The sequence below is a fragment of the Bombus terrestris genome, chromosome 1 (assembly GCF_910591885.1).
Source record: "Bombus terrestris chromosome 1, iyBomTerr1.2, whole genome shotgun sequence".
Lineage (NCBI taxonomy): Eukaryota > Metazoa > Arthropoda > Insecta > Hymenoptera > Apidae > Bombus > Bombus terrestris.
The window spans coordinates 16,056,391-16,077,960 of record NC_063269.1 but is presented as its reverse complement, the minus strand read 5'-3'; the positions used below and the strand labels follow the sequence as shown (position 1 = coordinate 16,077,960).

General features: G+C 39.2%; 1 protein-coding gene across 18 annotated transcripts in view; it reads right to left on the bottom strand.

Moving 5' to 3' along the window:
* LOC100644320 (bromodomain adjacent to zinc finger domain protein 2B) overlaps nt 1–21,570 on the bottom strand; it is a 214,106-nt gene that overhangs the window by 136,079 nt on the left and 56,457 nt on the right. The window contains exon 1 of one of the 18 annotated variants that reach the window (XM_048405038.1): nt 11,300–11,776. The exons of the other annotated variants lie outside the window; for them this stretch is intronic. The gene's annotated coding sequence lies outside the window, so the exon portion shown is untranslated. Of the gene's footprint in view, nt 1–11,299; nt 11,777–21,570 lie in introns of those variants that run through there. 18 annotated transcript variants of the gene reach the window in all.

Genomic DNA, 21,570 nt, shown 5'->3' with positions numbered 1-21,570 from the left:
GTTCTACAATTTTATGAATGTGTCAATCCTCGTTTAAGGATCATGGTCCCAGAGGGATCAATAATACGAAAAATGTACTACATAACGTGGAATTGCTTCTGTAAGAAAGTAATAAATCAATAAATATAAAGATATTCTATTATTACGTACTTTTTCAAGACCAGTCGTCTTCACTGGTTAGAAATAACTTCGTGTGAACTATCGATTTCTAGTGTTAATTCAATAAAATAATTCAGCTGTTAGGATTTCAACTGTTCTTTTATACATACACTTTCTTTCGCGTAAATTATAACGTAAGTGAATGCATATTTTAATATATGTAAAATTATTCGTATAAACGAGATGCAGATAAACGAGGTTCTATTGTATAACAAAATTGATTAGATGCATACCAGTGCTAATATTTTATATCGATGATACCGCTTGGGCAAAGGTAATCAAAATATCGCATACTCATCGAGTTTTCAAAACGTACCAAAACTCTTTGGAGTTTCGCAGCTATCAAGATTTCCAAGAGCTATAAACTTCGAATCATGTTCCAAGAGATTCGAATTTTTTGAAATTAAACAATTAAGAAATTATCATAAAACGAGGATTTGACGAACTGATAGAAGCTTTCTCCTTAGATTCCACCGCTAACAATTTTCCTGTCTTATTCAATGTCTAAGTTTAGATAATTACGTACAACGAATAATTGCCTTATCTATTAGATAACGCTCAAAATTATGTAGTTAGTAAAAAATGAGAATCCAGGATTATGCCACATATATTCGCAATCGTTACGCGATTCAATCGACTGACAGTACGTCACGTACCTGTTCATAAGCGCACAGCTGATGTCAGCGAACGAGAGTGACGTCAACAGGTCGCATTGCTCGTTATCACGGGTATTGCGATTAGCTGGAATAATCTCGAGGCGTGAAGAAAAGCGGCGGCGAGTTACACGGATACATTCTTGCGAAACGAGCGCCGGGAAAACGACGTTAGGCAGAAAAACGACAGCTCTGAATGCACACGTAACGTGACCGTATTGACCAGAGATTTTTAGTGTAACGTTCGTTCGTGCCACGTTCCTCTAATGTAATGCCGTATCCACACTGGAATTCCCGAACGATTTGCAAACAGTTCGGCGATTATACCTTCACAGAAATATTTCACGACTTTGTAGACATTATAGAGAAACAACTGATGGTATCTTAGAGATAATAACAAAGATACTTTTCAGACAATTTATTTCTGAGCTGTCTATTTCTTGCTGTCCTTTAGCAAACATTTCCAAATATTGTAAAAATATTTATTTATCTTGTTCTATGGAAAAAAGTATATAGCATAGTGTATATAATATATACATAGTTGTAATATAGTATATTAATAATAATTATCATTCTCTACACTTTTGTACATCTGTAAATCTTTTATGTACAAGTCAGTCTTGTATCGATATTTTGAAGATATCCGGGTTAGATCATAAGACGCTGAAATATAAAAAGAATATAAAGTGGACGTTCTTAGAACGTGGTAAATACGTTATCTGACAATAAGTTTGTATACTGATGGTGGAATGGAAGTAAAGTCGTGACCATGCAACATTCTGTAAACAATTTGCAAATACATATGTAGACTTATCACGAACATGTGCTTTGAAGCAGCTTCGGTGAAAAAGATATATGTGACAAGGTCATAAAATCGGTCAGGTGGTAAAGTTTACATGTCCGGAGATCCGAAACGGTAATTTGAGACATACTGGAGGAGATAATGGGCTCGAGATTCGAGACTTCTTGACTCCAGACGTTTCTTTCTTTGTAATATAATCCGGATATGCCGAGGTCGTAAAATCAATCAAGAGTGAAATGAACATGTTTGGGACAAGCGAATTGACAGAAATATGAGAACGAATACAGTATACAGTATACAGTACGACGAACACACGAATATTTTTATTTTTAACACAAAAGGTATCACAGTGTTTACATACTAATTGATTAGGTTCGAGTATATTGAATTTCATTTAGCAATACTTTCATAAAACTACCACAATCCATTGCTATAAAAATAAGATGTAGAACCCGATAAGAACCGCTTAGTCGGAAAATAAAGATACGTGCCAATACCTTTCGCAGCCACTGTATATACAGAAGATACGAATATTGTTATAAAATTAAATAGCAAAGAGTAAAAATAAAGAATAAATCATAAACGAGATAAGATTAAATTGGAAGGGAAGTTAGGCTGGAAGGTCTATCGCTGATTTTAAACGCTGAAATAGAAGTTTGGAAAGGTCTAAGGGTAAATGAAAAGTACTCTTATTGTATCGAATCTAAATCTATGGCCGCGGCATAACGACGACCATGAGGTCGGCGACGACGCGACGGGTAAAAACGCGCGTTCTCTCGATGACTGGAGCGTTTGCACAGCACGCTTCGACTCACTTTCTCGCCGTTGCATTGCACGCCTCTCTCTAATCGTTGACAGCGAACGATAATGGAAACACCGGATTTGCATACAAATGCCGCGGTCCTCCGCGTTCCTCCATCGACGAGTTCACCGATTAATCGACGACGGTCGATCGTTTAACGTCCGCCAACCGATCTTTAGAAACTCGACAGAGAAATGTCGCGATTCGATAATGAAATCGTGTGTAATAATGGGTAAAATCAAGTTCGATATGTATTGGATGAGTTCATGATGACGAATTTCAATATAAAAATTTCGATTTATGAGATTCGGTTATCGCTTACAAGAGATTATGTTTCATTTCCTGTATTTATCAAGCACTCGTATCGCACAAGATTTTAAACCATGGAATGAGTTCTGTATATATTTTCTGCATGTGTTTTCGCCATTTCTGATTGAACAAAATTATCTATTATAAACTTTTGCCAAGATTTCTATAATTAAGAAATGCAAATATGGAAGATTTTTTAACGACGTAACGCTACAAACAGCAGATCACAGCTATCGTAATCTATGTTTCGCAGCCAAACAAAAATTCTGACGATACTTGAAGTATAAAATGGTCGTAGAAGTTTAGAATTTATTTCACCAACGTTTAACGCTGTTCCTCAAAGCGTAAATGGCACTAAACAGCATAAGATTCGATTCTACTTAAAAGTATCTCTTTATCCTACTCCTCTTCGAAGTTTTCACGAGACATTCGAATCTCTTCAGTCACATTGCAAATTTATTTGCGATATGCACTTGACGAACATTGTCTTGACAATACGTACAACGTGTTTTGAAATTAATGGTAACAAGTTTAGAACGAGAAAGTTATCAGATATTGGAAAGTAGGAGATCGATTTCAAAGGCTCACCTAAGTGTATTATTACAAGTGGTGCACAGGTTTCCGATTGACAGTTAGATAGGCACAAAGACAGTAGATTCTCCTTTGTTTCTTCGCGGCGATCTTGTACTGATCGCGTCTGTTGGTTCCACGAAGCATTAATCGATGTCTATGGAATCACCAGATAAGATTAATCCGATTATTAATAGAGAAGAGATAACGGAAGTGAAGTCTGTACGTCGATGTGTCCTTTCTTATTTCAATGTGTGTCGAATGCTTATGCACAAAACATTTGTAATTCGTATATTTGACTAAATGCTCTCCTATACTCAACAATTTACGAACATATGTACATAATTAAGTTTTTCAGAAATAAAATCGATCAAATTTATTTCTCACCAAATTTCCAATTTCACTAGTACGAACGTACAAAATATTCCACTTTTCAAACCGATCAATAAAGAAACTATTGTCAAATGATTTTGACGAATCGATAGAAGTGACAAAATCCAGCAATCTTATTTAACTAATACGAAATACCTCTAATTGTACGTATTTACATATGGAATAATAATAAACAGTTGCGTAAACGCCGTTCAAAATTATGCAATCAGCAAAATATGACACAAATACACAGTCGAAACAAATGTGATCCAAGTTCAAATCTCCTTAACCCCTTAACCTACAACTAAGGGCATAGCCCGTAGAACGATGATCGTGCCAAACGTAAGTATCACGGGCATAGCCCGTACTAGTTGATCGGACCAAACGTAAATTCTCGAACGTAAATCGTAGTTTAAAGGGTTAGAAATACCTCGAAAGACACTGAAAACTTTCTATTCTCTCCTCAAACCTATTTACAATATCCTCTCCTTTTTATATGCAATCAAAAGTAAAAAAAAGAGTAGACAATTTGTTCATCGAAACTGGGAAACTGTCGCGCGAAAAGTACAGGTCGATTAAAAGGTGGAGGAAGAGAGAGAGAGAGAGAGAGAGGCGAGCGGCGTTTTACTTGTGCAAGAGTTCGCTGTAAATACCGTGTGCATGCGAGCGGGCAAGTCTGCGGCTATGCGATTACCGTTGTAACTTTCCTAACAGTGCAAAATGCAGATATTCGAAAGATTACATGGTAGACGGGCAAGCAGGCACGCCACCAAGAAACGGAGCTTTCCCGTATGTGGCGCAAGTTTCCTTCTGTTCGCCAACGCGCTATCGTCAGCACCACGGAAACTACGAGCAACGCAATGGCAATGCGTAGGGCCTCTTTCACATGACAATACGTGTATCGCGATATATATATATATATATGGAAAACGAGGCCGATAATAAGATAGGTAGGTGCTCATGCAAAACAGTATCCGCCTAAAAGGATAGCTAAATGTGGATCGTTTATTTGATAGCTGAGAAATCGACAGAGAGACTGACACGAGAGAAAACCGACTAAACTGAGCGATGCTACAATTGCCAAACTATGTTGTTGGATATCTTTATTCTATCTTTTTCTTTTTTTTTCCTTTTTTTTTGTACGTGGAGAAATCCTCATGGACGCTCCGCCGCAGGCAACAGCAGAGCAGTGTCTGACTTGTTCTATCTATCTGGGTTGGCAACTAAGTGGTTGCGGATTTTATCGATACTAGCTAATGACAAAATCCGTAATCACTTAGTTGCCAACGCAATGTATAAAAAAATAAAAAATATTTATTAAAATGAAAGTCTTCGTAATTAGTGTTTGGACGACAAAAAGAGAGCCAAGTGCGAAATAAAACTGTGCATGGAATTATTTGTGAAACTATTTAAAACTGTAAGACAGTTTGGATGCGTGGGCGAATCGCTTGATCTTCGAACTGACGTGGTTGCTGAGTTTTTTCGGCTCTCTGACCAGCAAACAGCGCAGTAAAAGCGGAGGTCACCGAGAGAGAGGCTTTTGTACTTACGCACTTACGTAAAGATATTGTGCTTGCGTGTGCATATTATCGGTGAATTCTAACACGTATGAATACTAGCATTTGTCTCTATAGTTTGTACGGATTGAAAGGATGCCGCATAGATGAAAAGAAAATCGCCGGCTGTTAATCAATCTGATACTGAAAATCAGTAGTACGTTGGCTGTATATCATAAGAATCGTCGTCTGAACATTTCCACAAACGATAATAAATAATCGATGTCCACCATACGCGTATCGCGATTACACGTAGTGCCGTGTGAAAGAAGCCTAACGCTTTGGATTAGCCCGTAAATCTGAGCTGAGATTCGCGGAAACTCTATTTCTTTCGACGACAAATCATGCGTCGTTTAAAGAATCGTTTAGAGGAGCGTTCGACCACGATACATCGCGATTACTTCGCTTGCCAGACGTGTTTCGCAATCGTCGTTAAAGGTTCTTTACCATAGTCGAAACGATCGCCGTTACGCCGTTGTTGTTGCATCACCGTGATCAACGTTACACGCGATACTATTGCCAGCTATTATCTAGGCGAGAGCCGAGTTCCGATGCGTGCAACGATACCGAGTCTACCATCGATTTTTAAAGATATTATTGTAGTTTTTAGCGAGCTTCTGCTTGTTAGTTACACTATTTGGCAGAACGTACGGATATTTGCAAAGAATATTTTTATAAATTCTATGTACACAAGTTTTAGGATATCTGCTATCTTTAACAGGACTTTGATGTTTAGCAGCTAAGTGATTGCGGATTTTGTCATTAGACGGTACTGGCAAAATCAGCAATCACTTAGTTGCCAGCCCAGTAGATTCTGAATCTTAAATTACGCACAATTGTTGCGTGTTGAATTACTAGTAATATGCTATTTGGGATTCTTTATTTCAAAAACTGATTTCCTGTGCTTCTACAATCTCTTGCTCTTTAATTCCTGTCACTTCAAGCCACAAATTTCAACAATCAATCGGCAATTCAGGAACTATACCGATCGATTCCACCGATTAAACGCTAATCGTATGATCCGTTGCTAAAATCGAGAATTATTTCGCGAAGAGAACATCGAAAAGTGAAGTTTGTCTTGTTCTAAGCGATGAAAAGACAAATTTTAGGATAGAATTCCGAAAGTTTTGTGGGCCAAACTACCTACTTTCGAAAATTTGTCGGTAATTTCTTTAATTAGAAGATTACACGAAGCGTAATTGTTGCGGAGGATCGATCGACAAGTAATTCAAAATTAATTTGATACACGAGATCCTAGATATTTGATATCATAACTCTGTGAACTGTGAGAAACTAGACAGAAATAATAATCCTCGCGCAATCTTTAGCTGAATTCGAGTTGTTCATCCGACGATTCTCGGCGAGTAAAATCCTTCCAATGAAAATGTAATCCAGTGATACACTTTGGACATCTATGCTTTAGACCTGTGCGGTTGCTTTTATCGTAAATGTGACTCGAGAGTGAATGTATGAACGAGAAATACTGGTAATTAAGAATGAAAGGTACATCTGTAAGTGCAAATGAGAAGCATGGGCGAGGAAGGCGGCCGAGCAAAGTGTGTGAAATGTATTATAGCAGAGAGCAACCACGTGTATTGTGATCTTTCTATTAGTTTTACAAGTCTTAGCATTGAAGTCGTTTCTCCTATCAGCCGCTCTCTCAACACCCACAATTTTCACCCAGTGAAAAGACAAAAGAATTATTGAAACTTATAATATCTAACTATTTATTCACGGATATCGATCTCTTTACTCTTAGATTATCAAATAAAAGCAACTATAACAACATTGTCTTGAACAACATTCATATAACGTATCTCTCGATGTGCTGTAGAAAATTAGCTCTCCAAATGTATTTTTGGGTCGTTATCGGTAATTGTTTACAAATAAAAAATAATACTCCTCAGTGAATACTATGAGACCTGTGAACGCAAACCCAGTTTGCATTCGAATGAATGTTTTAAAAAATTCCGCACATTATTCAATTATAATTAATATAAATATTGTAATCAAAATTATGTTATTTATGAGACGAATAAAGATTGTTTCGAATGACTTTAATATTATTATTTTCACGTCATTGTAGCATTTAAAATCTGGCACTTACAAACTTGCAAGTCGAAGTATGATGAAAATAAGTTGGAGTTCACCGGTCGATATTCACAATTAACACATTGTTGATTTTACTGAGAATTTATCTCATGTCACCGGCTATTATTTCGTAATTGCATGTGCAAGTAAAACGATATAAATAAACTTTAATAAATTGTATTTATTATTCAACTTTTAATATTTCTTTTTCCTATGATAAACCATGTAACAATCATCTACGTGTAATGGTACACAACAGCTTTTGCAAATATATCTAGTTTAGCTGCGTTTTCCTTTTGAAGTGCATACTCTACACGCTCTAGTCGGATTTGTATTTCTGCCAGTGACTATTTTTTCTAAGACGTGGTTTCTCATTTGTCCGGAAAGCCTGAAGGGTGCATCATTATAAGGAGCTGTTTTAGAAATTCGAGAAGCGTCAGGTGCAATGCTGCATTCTTTGGAATCCACAGTTATCCATTCTCTAGCTACTTCCAGTAGAAATTTTCTGTATCTTGTTTTATTTTTTGGCAGATAGGTACAGTACGTTTTATATGCATTGAACAAGATGCAGTTTATCAGAAAAAACGCTAATTTTTCGACCACTTTAAAGTTTTTCGTAAACTACTGCTGTTCGCCAGAAACTGACCTGCACGATCTACCCCTTTCATGCGCTTATTGTATTGTAATATGCACGTAGATTTAATGATATTTTGCTGGTCTAATATCAGACTCACTATCTTCTGATAAAGTATCATTTTCCAAGTCACCACAACTTGATTCACAATCACTCGGACGATCAGATAAAACGTCGGCGTAATTCATTGAAAGATTCCTCGTTGCTACGTTCCGTCATCGTTGACATTTTTTTTACAACAAAGGACGCAACTTGACGGGTCTTATAAGCGAGAGACACAGCTTGAGGTATGCCGACCAACAATTGCACTGTATCATCTCCGATAGCGCGCTGAGAAAACGACGCTGATGCGAAAAAAAAGCGCATCACGAGTTTACTGGTGGCCGGTCGGCAACGTTTGGCCATGAAAACACCAGTTAACTCGTGACCGGTCAACAATGTGTTAAAAGTCGGAGCGTTAAAGGTTAGTAATTTTGATTTACGCGTGCCATGAAATGAAAGATGTTGAAAATCTCCGGTTTACACATTATTCGTAATGAATACGACGAATACACGTCAACGGTAAGATTGTCGTTCGACCTAGTGCGTCATCGATGCGGTTTCTACGGTGCAACGCGAAAAGGTCACCGTGTAGAGACACTGTTGGCGTTCTCTCGAATCTGTCCATACTGTCCGTAAGTACGGTCCTGGCGCGATTACGAGAGCGAGTATGGAGCTCGTTCCACGGCTAAACTGCAGCTGCACTTAAGCCTCGGCTCCCCATCTTGCATTTCCGCATTGTCCGCCATTCTTTCCGCCTGTTTTCTTTTTTTTGCCGCGACGCCGCGATCGCCGATTTCTCGCCCTCGTACACTCGCGGCCCATTGTTGCGAGATACGTCCCCCGATTTCCTGAATGAATTTCCAACCAGCGTGCGTTATTCAACGTACCAGCACAGGTTTTCAGCCTCTTCATCGCTCCGCGTTTTCAAGGAAAGAAACATAATGCAGGCGACACAGCTAAAATCTTACAAACGCAGATAATACGCAATGCTGTTCAAGTTGGTTTTAATGTTTTTCACACCTTATACGGCGTAACATTTATGCATATTCGAATTTTATCGATAGGAGGTAATTTTCGGGCTCGTAATCTTTAAATGACTCGATGAAAGTCGAATTTCTCTACTACACATTCTATCTGAATATCTTACTATCGTTATACGCTTAATTTTTCAAGAAACGAGTTATTTAATCTCGTAAGTTTGAAAAATTAGGAATTTCTAAAGCGGTTATACTTCTAACAGCATGATCGCTATTTCATTTTGTTCTATGATTTTTCAGCGTTGTTTTTGTACAAGAAAGACTGTCTTTCAGACACTCGGCTAACAATCACAACAAAAACTTAGATGTGTCCGAGTTAGTACATGAAAATTAAAGAAGGCGTAAGCCAACCAATAAACCACATCAAATAAAGAGTAGCTATGTATAATAAATTCATACACACATTCACATCGTAAACGTCTACTCCTCTCCAGTTTCGATTAGGTAACTCTACATATTCTTGACAAGTTGTCAAACTTGATGTTCTCTAAGATAAAGTGTCTATTCTTAATCTCCGTCTGGTTTAGAGTCACAGAGTCAACCTGATTTCAATTTTGTTAGGAATTTAGTGCACAGATTCCGCGCGTCCCGACTCAAACTCAAAAAGTAACGCTTTATCTCGTTGAAAATGGCGATGTTCGAAAAAACGGAAAATCGAGATGCGATATCGGTTGACCGGATAATAACGTGGAACGAGCGTCGCGCTAACCAGCTGACGTTTCGAAGGAATCGTAACATGCTGCGTGAAACGGAGATAAAAGAAGACACGACGACGACTGGCGAAGGAAAGGAAAGGAAAGAAAGAGAAAGTCTGAACGCGAGCAACGGCAGATGTAAACGAGAAGCTTTTACCTTTAATGGATTCGCCCCGGAGCCATCGAGATCTTCGGGGTTGAAAATACTCGGCAGTAACGAAGTTTCGTAACGAGCAGCGGCGCTAGGCGCGCGCTACTCGACTGCGCCAATTTAAATTCGAATTGCACTCCGCCGATCGAAGCCGTATTAAAAGTTGTTTTCGACGGTGTGCCGGCATGAATCTTCCTCGGGGTCGATCTTTGCCAAGCTACGCTAAAAATGTAAACCCCAGCCTTCTCTCTCTCTTTCTTCCTCTCTTTCTCTCTCTGCGGCTTCGCATATCGCGACGCGCCACGTTCTGTCACGATCGAATCGTACCACGGCTCCAAAAATATGCGTCGACTCGCGGCTTTGTCTCCTTTACACGCCACGGACTTCTAATTAAGTAAGACATTGCAGTTACATACATCTGCCTGTGTGCATCTATGTGATAGCTTTTATTAATTTTTTAACGCTTCGATTATTGCAAATATATAAAATATACGTGTTTGTCTCAAATGAAACTCTTCAACCCGCTAAAGGCTGACATTGCGTCAACGGAACGTTTCATTCGCGATTTTTCCCATCAATGTACGCTATAGGATTCAGTTTCTTTTTATTCTTAAACACCAGAGTTATTAGGTTGGCCGAAATGTGTCTTCCTTTTACAGACACGTCTTTTACAACGACGTATCTTTGTGCAAACGTGAAACCTAATCTGTCGAACGTTGTGATCTTTATTTTGATAGAACAAAATGGATCATACGTAATTCGATAAAATAATATAAAACAGAAAATGTGCACCCATTATTTCCTTACAAAACGAAAGAAACTTTTCGGACGAGCTAATACATAGATTTTATAAAGTATCGATATCAAATTCACGGAACTTGTTTCAATGTTTTAACAGAACGATACTATCTATAGAGACGTTTTTCGCTTGCAACTTAAAAAATATGACAAAAATATCGACCTTTTAACCAAATTGCGGCAAATGTCCAAAACTTACAGACGAACGCTGTATGTGTTTTATTAATGGAATCTAAAATACCACTGAAACACGATTTGAATTTGAGATTGTAATTACCGACGTAGTCTATTCTCAATCAAAGCGATAAATCTTTCAGCCGCGTATCTTTGCCTCATCGAATTATACTTTATACGTGGCTCGTCGCGAGATATCCACTTCCTTAAGAAACAACGCTTACAGCGACTGAGTTTGATACGAAAGCGCCAGCCGCCGTGCAAACAACATAGCCGGACAATTAACAAAAGAATACACATTTCGCGTTTCCCAGTTGCAGCGTCATCCAGCCTCTGCCATATCGAAGCCAAGCCTGCGTAAAATCGACACAGGGAAACGCAGTTCGCTGAAAGCAACTTGCCTGGTACAACAGCGTATCGCGATCGCGTACACCACGTCTGTAATAATACGTACCAAGAGGAACTGGCGAGGAGCAGCGTGCGTGCACACGCGCGGCTTCTGCAACCTGGATCGTATCAATCGTTGTACACGCGTCGCGACGGTACTCGTGGAACGACACTCTGCATGTTACACATCATCAAACTATAAAGAGAGAACACAGAGGAAGAGGAAGAGAGTCGAAGGAACACACAACAGCTAACCACCGTGGCTCGTCGTTGACTAATCACTGAAACGTTATCTTTAACATTTTCTTCGTTTCTTTCCATTAAAAGGCTCACAAGGAAGAAGGCGACGACGACGACGACGACGACGACGATCACTAGCGCAACTGTAACGAGAATATCGATGTAGCTGCGAAGCACCCACTCGCATCGGCCAGTGGATTAAGAAAACCGTGGCGCACGCGATTAAACGCGCTGTACAAGGAAGTATAATAATTGCGTAGGTACCGAGCGACGTTAATGGAACGTCTTGCCAGCGGCTGTAGCGCGATCCAAGGGACAGCGTGTAATAAACGTGTACGGTTTCTCGTTCCCTCCTCCGTCGTCTCTCTTCGTCTGCCAGCACCTTGCATCCTCGCTACTCTGTCGCTCTCCTCGCTTTTGCCTCTCTTTCTGTCACCGATCTCTCATTCCTTCGTCTGCTTCTCGTACGCTCTCTCTTACTCGCTCGCGCTCTTTCAAATACACACAACGTGGTACGAGCTGTGGCCTCTTCGTCTCGTATACACGCACGCTACGCTTCCTCTCGGTTGCGCTGTTGCAGCAGACATATGCCTGCACGCGTGCACACACGAACGCGACACGTAGTACGGTTAAAAGGCGCAGAGACGAGAAATCGCCTGCGACTGGATTCCACGAGCCGGCCAACAGGCCACAAAACTTGGCCGGGGCTCAAAAGAATCGTCTCCTCTTCATCCTATCTCTTGTCCTCTCTTTCTAGTTCTCTCGCGATTCCACGCCATCTTTATCGTTCTTGGTTCCGCACCGTCTCCGTCCCTCTTTTCGCGCGCTCTCAGGATCTTCCTTGCAAACAAGCACACCACCACCGAGACCGCCTTTTTCCTCTTCCTTTTTCACCCGATCGTCAGTCCCTTCTTTTATCGCGTTTCCTCCGCAACCGTCTTCCTCCGCCGTGACTCGACTTTTGCATTCTGCACCGCCGAATTACTGCTTAAAGGCTGCTTCTTTCCACGCCACAGAGCTGCTCCATCAGAACAGCATCAGCAGAGGAACAGAAGGCGCTTGGTCGCTGATAAAAATGCACGGAAATGGCGCTGATTCGCGAAAAAATTAACGAATCTTCTAGGATCAATGGTGGTGAGCCTGTATTTTTCGATGCTTAACACTAGAACCAGTCAAATTGACTGAGTTTACAATTTTATTTTAAAATTCCTACTTCATGTTGTATTTCTTTCCACAATGATGTAATGACTTTCGTAACGATAACTAAAAGAATAATATAATGAATTTTATTCTGTTTTGTACGTATCCAACTGAAAATAATTTTGTATCAAGGCTACTTATACCAACACCAGTCAAAATGACTGGTACTTGTCAAAGTGTAAAAGGGTCCTACACAATTAACCATATTCCTCGTTTTGTACAATTTGCCATACGTTTTTAAATTTTTACCACGAATCATTCGATATGATGATATCAGTTATCAGGAAAATCCCGGATCGATCGCTAGATGCTAACGCTAGAAATACCACAGCAGCCAAAATGACAGATTCTACAATTTTATAAATGTGTCAATCTTCGTTTAAGGATCATGATCCTAAATGGATTAATAATACGAAAAATGTACTACATATCATGGAATTGCTTCTGTAAGAAGGTAATAAATCAATAAATATAAAAATATTCTGTTATTAGGTATCTTTTCAAGACCAGTCATTTGGACTAGTTCTGGTAAAAATAGCCTGGTATGAATTATCGGTAATTCTGGTGTTAAATTCGGATAACATTCTTATTTTTCCGTTACTCAAATTATTCAGAGGACTGTCATCCGTGTCGTTTTAATCTTTCTATTCGTCCTAAAATGATTATAAGATGTCAACTATCTAGTGTGTAAAATTTCTTTAATCTCTATTTCCATACTTGGTTGATGCAACGAAACAGTTGGTAATAACGATCCTTTAATTGTTATGAGCTATGTATTATTCACGATATTAATGAGTTGATAAATTGCAAGACAGATAAGGTAATAAGGTGACTTGTAATTTATAAAATTTACGCGTAAAACGTCGTTCGGTTTATTGCTTGTCAAACTTGTACCTATTATGCAAAGAAATGTATTAATCTATCGATAACTTGTAGCTACGTGATAATACACTGGGCATTTCTAAATTTATTAAAGGCAGAAGTAACAGGAAAGAATATTCCGCATCCGTTCAAGTGGAACGGTTGTAAAAAAAAAAAAAAAATCGTAGGTGATGTAACTAGAAACGTGAAAAAAAAGTAGTGGAAAAATGTACACCGTGCGAGCTGCAAGCTAACTGGATGTTAACGCGTGAAACTTGCTCGAAATATAAGAGGTGAATCGGCGGTTTAATTTCCCGCGCCAGTTAGCCGGTAATTCCGCCTGCTAAAAAGTTGAAAATCAAAATTTAAGCCGACTATTTAAAACACGAGCCATGCTCTTAGCCACGAACGATATCGCCCAAGCTCGCAGTGGATCCGAGACAAAAATCAGCGAGGAGAGCAAGCAGTTTCGTATTCGGCGTGGAACGAACGAAATAAAAACCGATTTATCGGGAGCAGGCGTGCAATTAAAAAGCACTCGTAACTCGTTCGGCCTGCTGCGTTACTGTAATTTTCGCTTATCGATGGGCCGCGAATGCGTTTGAAAATAAACGAGAAAGAATCGCCGCGCAACGCTAAGTAAACAATCGCATGATTCCCAACGAAATTATCGTACAGTACACACGTTCACGCACTGGAATCGATGTTTCATTTGGTTCGACTGTTTGATAGCGCTGAAATTTAACGCTAGAACTACCAAACTCGTCAAAATGACGGATTTCGATATTTTTCCTTTTTTTATTTTTTTTTTTTTTTTTTTGCTATTACTAAATGCATAGAGGTGTTTCTGGCAAAGTTAATGTTGATTTTTATTGAAATCGAAGTACCAGTGTATTATTGTCTTTAATTGTAATTTTATCTGCAAATATTTATATACATATGTATATAAATATGTGACCAGGCGATGTCAGTGTTAAGCAATAGCTGAAAAAAGCTTTGAAATTCATGCGCTTTGTTCACACACACACGCGCGCACACATATCTGATACTCGCTACATAAACTGAAATTAAATTCATAAAGTGAAAGAATTGCACCCATTGCACCCTGAATACGCTTTATAGTATCGCTCGTGTTAAAATTCTGCCATGAATCAAATGTACTTAAAATCCTAAGCTAGGATTTCTAAATATTATACATACAGACTACATATTTTTAAATCCTCCGAGGTTCTATAAAACAACTCCAACAGAAACACCATATTTGTCTACGAAAAAACTAACACACTCGTGTGAAAAGTTTACATTGCGATTTATATTACGATACAATATTGCGCGTTTTATCTTCAACTGATTAATAGCCGATAATAGACTACACTATTCGCAAGAAACAAAAGCTTTTCAAACTTTCGTATTCTTGAGAAGATCGAATAAACACGATGCGTCAAAGTTTAATGATAAGCTTTAATAACAGGTTTCTCAATTTTTTCACGGAACGCCGATTAAATTACTTCTTTCGTAATAGATGCGTCAACCCGCAACCTGCTTCGGGACAGCGTTTCCACGCTAAGAAACTATAAAAAGCTGCGTGCAGCTCGACTCGTATCCGGGTTTCCTCTGCTCGCGTAGCCGCCACAGGCTAGGAAGGCGGAAAATTATCCCTCGAAACTTCCCCACCGTTGTTTTTCTTCCCTCTTTTCTGCCAGCATCTAATTTTCTCTCAAAGCCGTCCACCCACATAACATAAACTTTTTTGATCCCGGAACCAACTTCGTGACCATATAACATGCGCGTACATGATCACAGCGCTTAAAAATCTTACTGATTTTGGATCTCTTAGCGAGCCAGGTAAACGATAATAACAACGATAACCACGCTGCGTTTTACAACATTCAGCTAACGTTCTATTACAGCGGTTCCTTTAACTCTTTGCCTATTATGTGTCGTGTAATTCCGATTAATCTGTCGATCGTTTGATGAGGCAATAGAGGCTGCTTAATTAACGCTAGAACTACCACATCAGTCAAATTGACTGGTTTCACAATTTTATTTTAAACTTCCTACTTCGTGTTATATTTTTTCCGTAATGATGTAACGACTTCCGCAACGATAACTAGAAGAATAATATAATGAATTTTATCTTGTTTTTTATGTATTCAAACTGAAAATAATTTTGCATCAAGGCTACTTATACCAATACCAATCAGAATGGCTGGTACTTGTCAAAGTGTAAAAGGGTCCTGCAATCTGTTTATCGAATCCAATTAACCAGTTTCCTCGGTTTCTACAACTTGCCGCACGTTTTTCAAATTTTTACCGCGTATCATTCGATATGATGATATCGGTTATCAGGAAAATTCCAGATCAATCGCTAGATCGCTGGGTGCTAACGTTAGAAATACCACAGCAATCAAAATGACTAGTTCTACACTATTATAAATGTGTCAAACTTTGTTTAGGTTAATCATGGTACCAGATGGATTAATAATACCAAAAATGTACTATATAACACGAAATTGCTTCTGCAAGAAAGTAACAAATCAATAAATATAAAAATATTCTATTATTAGGTATTTTTTAAAGACTTTAAAGAAATAGTACTGTTAAAGGAAATTACATCATTTTAGGTTATTGGATAATTAATAGTAAAATATGTAGATGCATAAATGTTATTTTATTGGAGGGTATTTCAGTATTTGGGAAAGCAAATTGGCCGATTCTAGTTTTGTAAGTGTTTGAATTACATTATTCAGGTACATGATTAAGAGAACGGTTGTAATGGATCTTTTATAATGAACTAACGTTCTGAAGGATACGTCGGAATGGTCAAACATGTATATAGATTATTATTAGAATCGTTACATCTTCAAATGTTTTATTCATCAGGACACGCATCCTTAGTAATTGTAATCTAACGTTTAATTCTAGAGGAATAAACGTCTCGCTTCCATAAATTCATTTATCACGAAGAGATGACAGAAACTTGCAAGGTAAGTTTTAAAAAACCATATTCGTAGCACGATCTTCTTTCGTTTTTCAATTTTAGAATAGATCGATGTTAATACCGATCACGACAAAATTTTTCCTTTTCCATCTCACACTATTCTAAGTCTGTTGCATGTTCGTGGTAGACATGGTAGGCAACAAAGAAACCGTTCTTAATCCTCTTTACCTAAGAATCTCCAAGAACAATTCGACTCAGCGTATCTAGAAACATAAACCTTGCCTATCCTATCTCGCGAAACTCAACATTGCCACAAGCATCATCGACACATTGAAACATCGAAACGTAGTTTCCTTCGCCTTAAACTGTTCCGTGGGTGCGCGTAGCGAACAGGAACGCGGTATTCCGGTCGAGATTTTCCTTAACCGAAGAAGGGTCAGGAGGATGGAAAATTATCCCTGGAAAGCTTGCTGGAACCCACCACCCTCTTCCATAATATTTCTCTCTTTCTCGGCAACGATCGTTCGTATCCAGCGTCGAACCTGTCCCGATTGCCCGCTTCCTTCTCGTTTTCGTCCCGGGCAACCCACCGCCGGAGAGAGGCCGGTTTCTCTCTTTCTCTCCGGACAGTCGGTCGGGTTCCATCGTTTTCGCGTGTGTACGTGGGCAAGGCGCTCGATATTTCAGGCCGTCGCCCACGAGAAACGCAGTTCCTGGGGGCGTGTTCCGCACTGGCATGGTCGACGCTGGCCGGCCGGCGTTACCTCGGTTCGTTTACACCGAACGTAGAAACGGAGAGCTGGCATAATTTCCGGCGGAGACGGTGGCGTGCGCAGCTAACGCCGTTTCATGCGTCCGCAACGATTCCACCGGCTCTCTCTCGTTGTACCTCGCCGCGCCTGTCCCTCGGTCTCGTCTTCTCCCTTTCTCTCTGATTTCCTCTCTATACAGGGTGTTTCAGAAAATTGCTGCAAAATTCCAAGTGGCATTCCTCGAAAGAAAGAAGAAGCCTTCGATAAACGTGGATTCGAATATCGGTAGTTTGAGATTTATAAGACGTTCTCGTAAGAGTATGGGTTACTGTATGTTATACTAGCTTGTCCGAAAAGTTTCTTTTGTTTCGTAAGATGATAATAGACGAACAACAATTTCTGTTTTATATCATTTTATTGAATTAGGTGTGACCTATTTCCTTATATTTCTATTATTATGTTTGCGCATAATTCAATAAACTAATATAATTGCGCGTCTATTATTTCCTTATAAAACGAAAGAAACTTTCCGGACAACCCAATACTTGGGAATTGCTAAGATATATTACCTATTTGCAGAAGTTATACGACAAGGAAACAACTATTGGTCATGCACGATTCTCTCCACGGGTGACATGGCTGGCAATTCTTCATTCGAATGCCATTCTTCGACAGCTTATGTCCGGATGTTTGTAAATTTCTTGCGCAACTCTGCTAGAGGAAGGTTCACTGTGCTAGATTCCAACTTCCGGCGAAGATGGTACGGTGAGTGTAAAAAGGATTCGCACAGCGGCCAATTTTGACAACAAACTTTGTCGAAGTTTAAAACGCTTGAAACAACAAAAGACGTGTACATATCTATGGAAATCTTCAGAATGAACTTGCTAAATGTTGAGGTTATTAGATGCATAAAGAGAGAAAACGCGTGGATAAAGTGTAAGCTAGAAAATATATTTTTAATGGTGAAGTGTAATAATAAGTAGGAATACAATTTGAGCTGGTCCAGATCCGCACGCTAGCAGGGTTACCTTATAACCGAAAAACCCCGAAGCCAACGTCGCCTGTCTATTGTTTATGGTCTGCCTTCGTGTCAGTCTTTCGTCCATATGCTGTCGATGGCTTCAGCGCTTAAGAAAACTAAAAAGACCAGATTTAGAGTTTTCGTAGAAATGGTGACCACTTCGACATTAACCCTTTGAGAGTGCTGTGGGCGCATATAGGTGTCTGGCGAAAGCTATCGGTGTGGACTAAGGACATATATATGCGCTTTCTGTAAGTGCCCGGCATGGGCTAAGGACGCATGTATGGGTTTTTCAATTTTTCCGAACACCTACGCAGAAGTGATACTATTACGTTTGTGTGAAATAAATATAAATGCATTCCTTACGGCAGTAAACAAATGCCAATAGTGCCTCGTTATTGTTGAAGTGGTCACCACTTGTAAGGAAACTCTACATCTGGTTTTTTTAGTTTTCTCAAGCACTGAATTTTTCACACACAACTAAATTATTAACTTGTGTTATATTTACTAAATTTAGTTTTCTAGTTCATTGTTTTCTAGTTTATTACCCAAATTCTAGTTAACTGTAAATTTCAATGTTTATAATAAATAATTAAAAATAACTAAAAAATAACGCTCTTGAATCATTTAATCTCGTGCAAAAGAATTACTATAACTTATTACGATTTGCGCTTTGAATAGTCAATCAACAGAGTTCAGTCTAACGAAAAAGTATTCCGTCCACAGCGATCGTCAGCGCTAGACGCGCGCCGTCCGTACGGACGACATAGGCCGCGAGGCACTCAAAGGGTTAAAGAAGAAAAAACAATATTATCTATCTATGGTGCGTGTACCGAGACACAGATGATCCGCAGCTTTAACATTTCTCTGCTGGTTCCTAAGAGCAGTTCGGCGTAAAGTTTGACACCAATTTTCTGATACACCCTGTATATATATGTACATATATCTCTCTCATCTTTTGCTAGTTCGCCGGCAGCTTGCAACGCGCGACTCGCCTCGGGTCCAACGTCGCTGCTTGCTTTTAAGGTAGCCTCGCGTAGTATTCGCGGCTCGCTGCTCCTTCCCAATTAACCCTTTGGTGACACTGGCGCACTCAGATTAACTCCGCTAGAAGCGTGCGTGTGTCCGTTTTTGTTGTTTCGTCACGTGTACGCGTACAACACGCTGAGAAACTTTTCGGTGCTATAGAGCGACGCATTGGGTGGGTGTAGCGGAAGTGACATTGAGTTACGTATCCTAAGAATATAGCGAGTTGTTGAATTTTCAGAAGCTTAGAATACACGAAAGAAATAATAATAAATTGTACGCTTTAATTAATGAAACTATAGTTAGTTGGCCTCATCGACGAGGCAGTCGAGTGATAGTAGGAATTTTTATGCACTACGTATAATACGTTGTATTTAAAGAAATTACGCGTGACGCGGTGACAAATTATAAGAATAATAATATGCAGAGAAATAAAGCACGATAACATAAGAGACGCAATTAATAAAATTCGCAAACCTTTTACTTAAACGATCGTAACTGTTGCTTTCAAAATTCGGAAAAAAATATGTCATGATAATCCATCGCAAATTATCTCTAAACATGATCCTTTCAACATTCTCAGCTGTATCCTTTTAGATAATTCATTTTTTCCCGACAAGTACGCGAACGATGCTAATTTATGCAAATACGACAGCGTTTTTCAACGTTATTAAGAAACAAAAACAATTAGTAACGATAGGATAAAAGAGCAAAGAACGACTGAATTGACGTTTGAGTAGAGTTCGCGACTGAATTTGACGTTTGAGTGCAGTTCGCGAACACGTTGGATATTACGCAGAAATTCCTGAAATTTCGATCAGAGTTCACGCGGAGAACAGTTGGAGAACATATTGGAAATTACGTGAGAGCATAGCAGCATACTACTTAAAATTTCGACTAGAGCTCGAGGTCGCAGAGCAGACAAATACTGGCGTGAGTCACGATTTTCGGAGCTTCTCATCCTCGAACGTATCCGAAAAGACGAGCAAGTTACCGATTCGAGTCGCGTCTCGGTGGACTGTGACGCGCACGAAGCGCGAATTTTAAAATCGCTGCTCTTGAGCGGCTAGTGTAAGAGACACGGCTCGCGGAGAAACAAAGGGTAAAAAGTAATGGGATTTGCATTCGGATACGAAGTGAATCGTCGCGAGGTTGGAATAAAAGTGGTAGAAACAAGAGCTACGAAAAACGAGCAAGAGAAAAAAGGTGTATGATATGCACAGTTCCACCAAAGTATTCAGACAATTGTAGATACCTTTTACGAATATATTATTTGTTACACGAAAGATCCTGAAATTTCATTGATCGCGTGATGAGACTCGACTACGGTAAACGCATTGGTCGAATTTGAAAGAAATTTGAAAATGTGCGTAAAATAGAAAGAAAATATTTAATGGAGTATACACTTCACAGAGGTCGTAAAGGTATTTAAAGAGTCAATTTTCAACATTTGGGCACTTACTGTATGCTTAGCATGGCTGTTCATGCTGTAAATAGGTGTATAATTTTTGTTACTAAATATACTTTTGCGATAAATATCTTGCTAATGAAATTCCAAAATGTTTTATACAATACATATAATATGAGCATTAAAGTTTTCTGTACAGTAGCTGTTAAATATTTTCGTGAGAAAGTGTAGAAGGACGATGAACTCTCGTTAAACGCCAAGTTATTTCCCTCTCCTTGTTCTTTTACTCCGTTTCTTTCGTTCTCTTTTTATTAAATAAACCACCGTGAAGTTATAATAACCGACTAAATGTGACCGATAAATCGAACGAGCAGAGAGAAAGAGCAGAAGAAATTTAAAGCCAATTGACAGCTTTAATGAAACGATCCAGGTATCCGATTTACTAATCGCGTCGGTATCGCGCAAACGAAGCTGATTCGTCCGTTAAAATATCGCTTGGTCGCATCGGTTTCTACGGCGAAGATCACCTTATATTAATACGAAGCTAACAGAGCAGAGATATAAACCGATAAAATTTACTGTAACCATAAAATATTTTACGCCCCTCCAGTCGCTTAAGATCGTACTTAGCCCGAGTTATCTCCGCCATAAATTCGGTCGCGGCATCGAGAGGGACGCAAAGTGAACGCGAAACACCGGCGAGAGAAAACCAACCTTTCCTCCCTTTTGGCCACTTATTTTCGAATAAAACGGTAAAAAGGAAACTTGCGGATGACGAACGTGAAAAGGCACGAGCGAACGTGATCGCGTAATATATGCAACGAAGCGTTCTCCCAGACGTCGTTTAACGTTAAGGCGTGTGTAGTGTACTCGCTGGCAAACGTGTTCG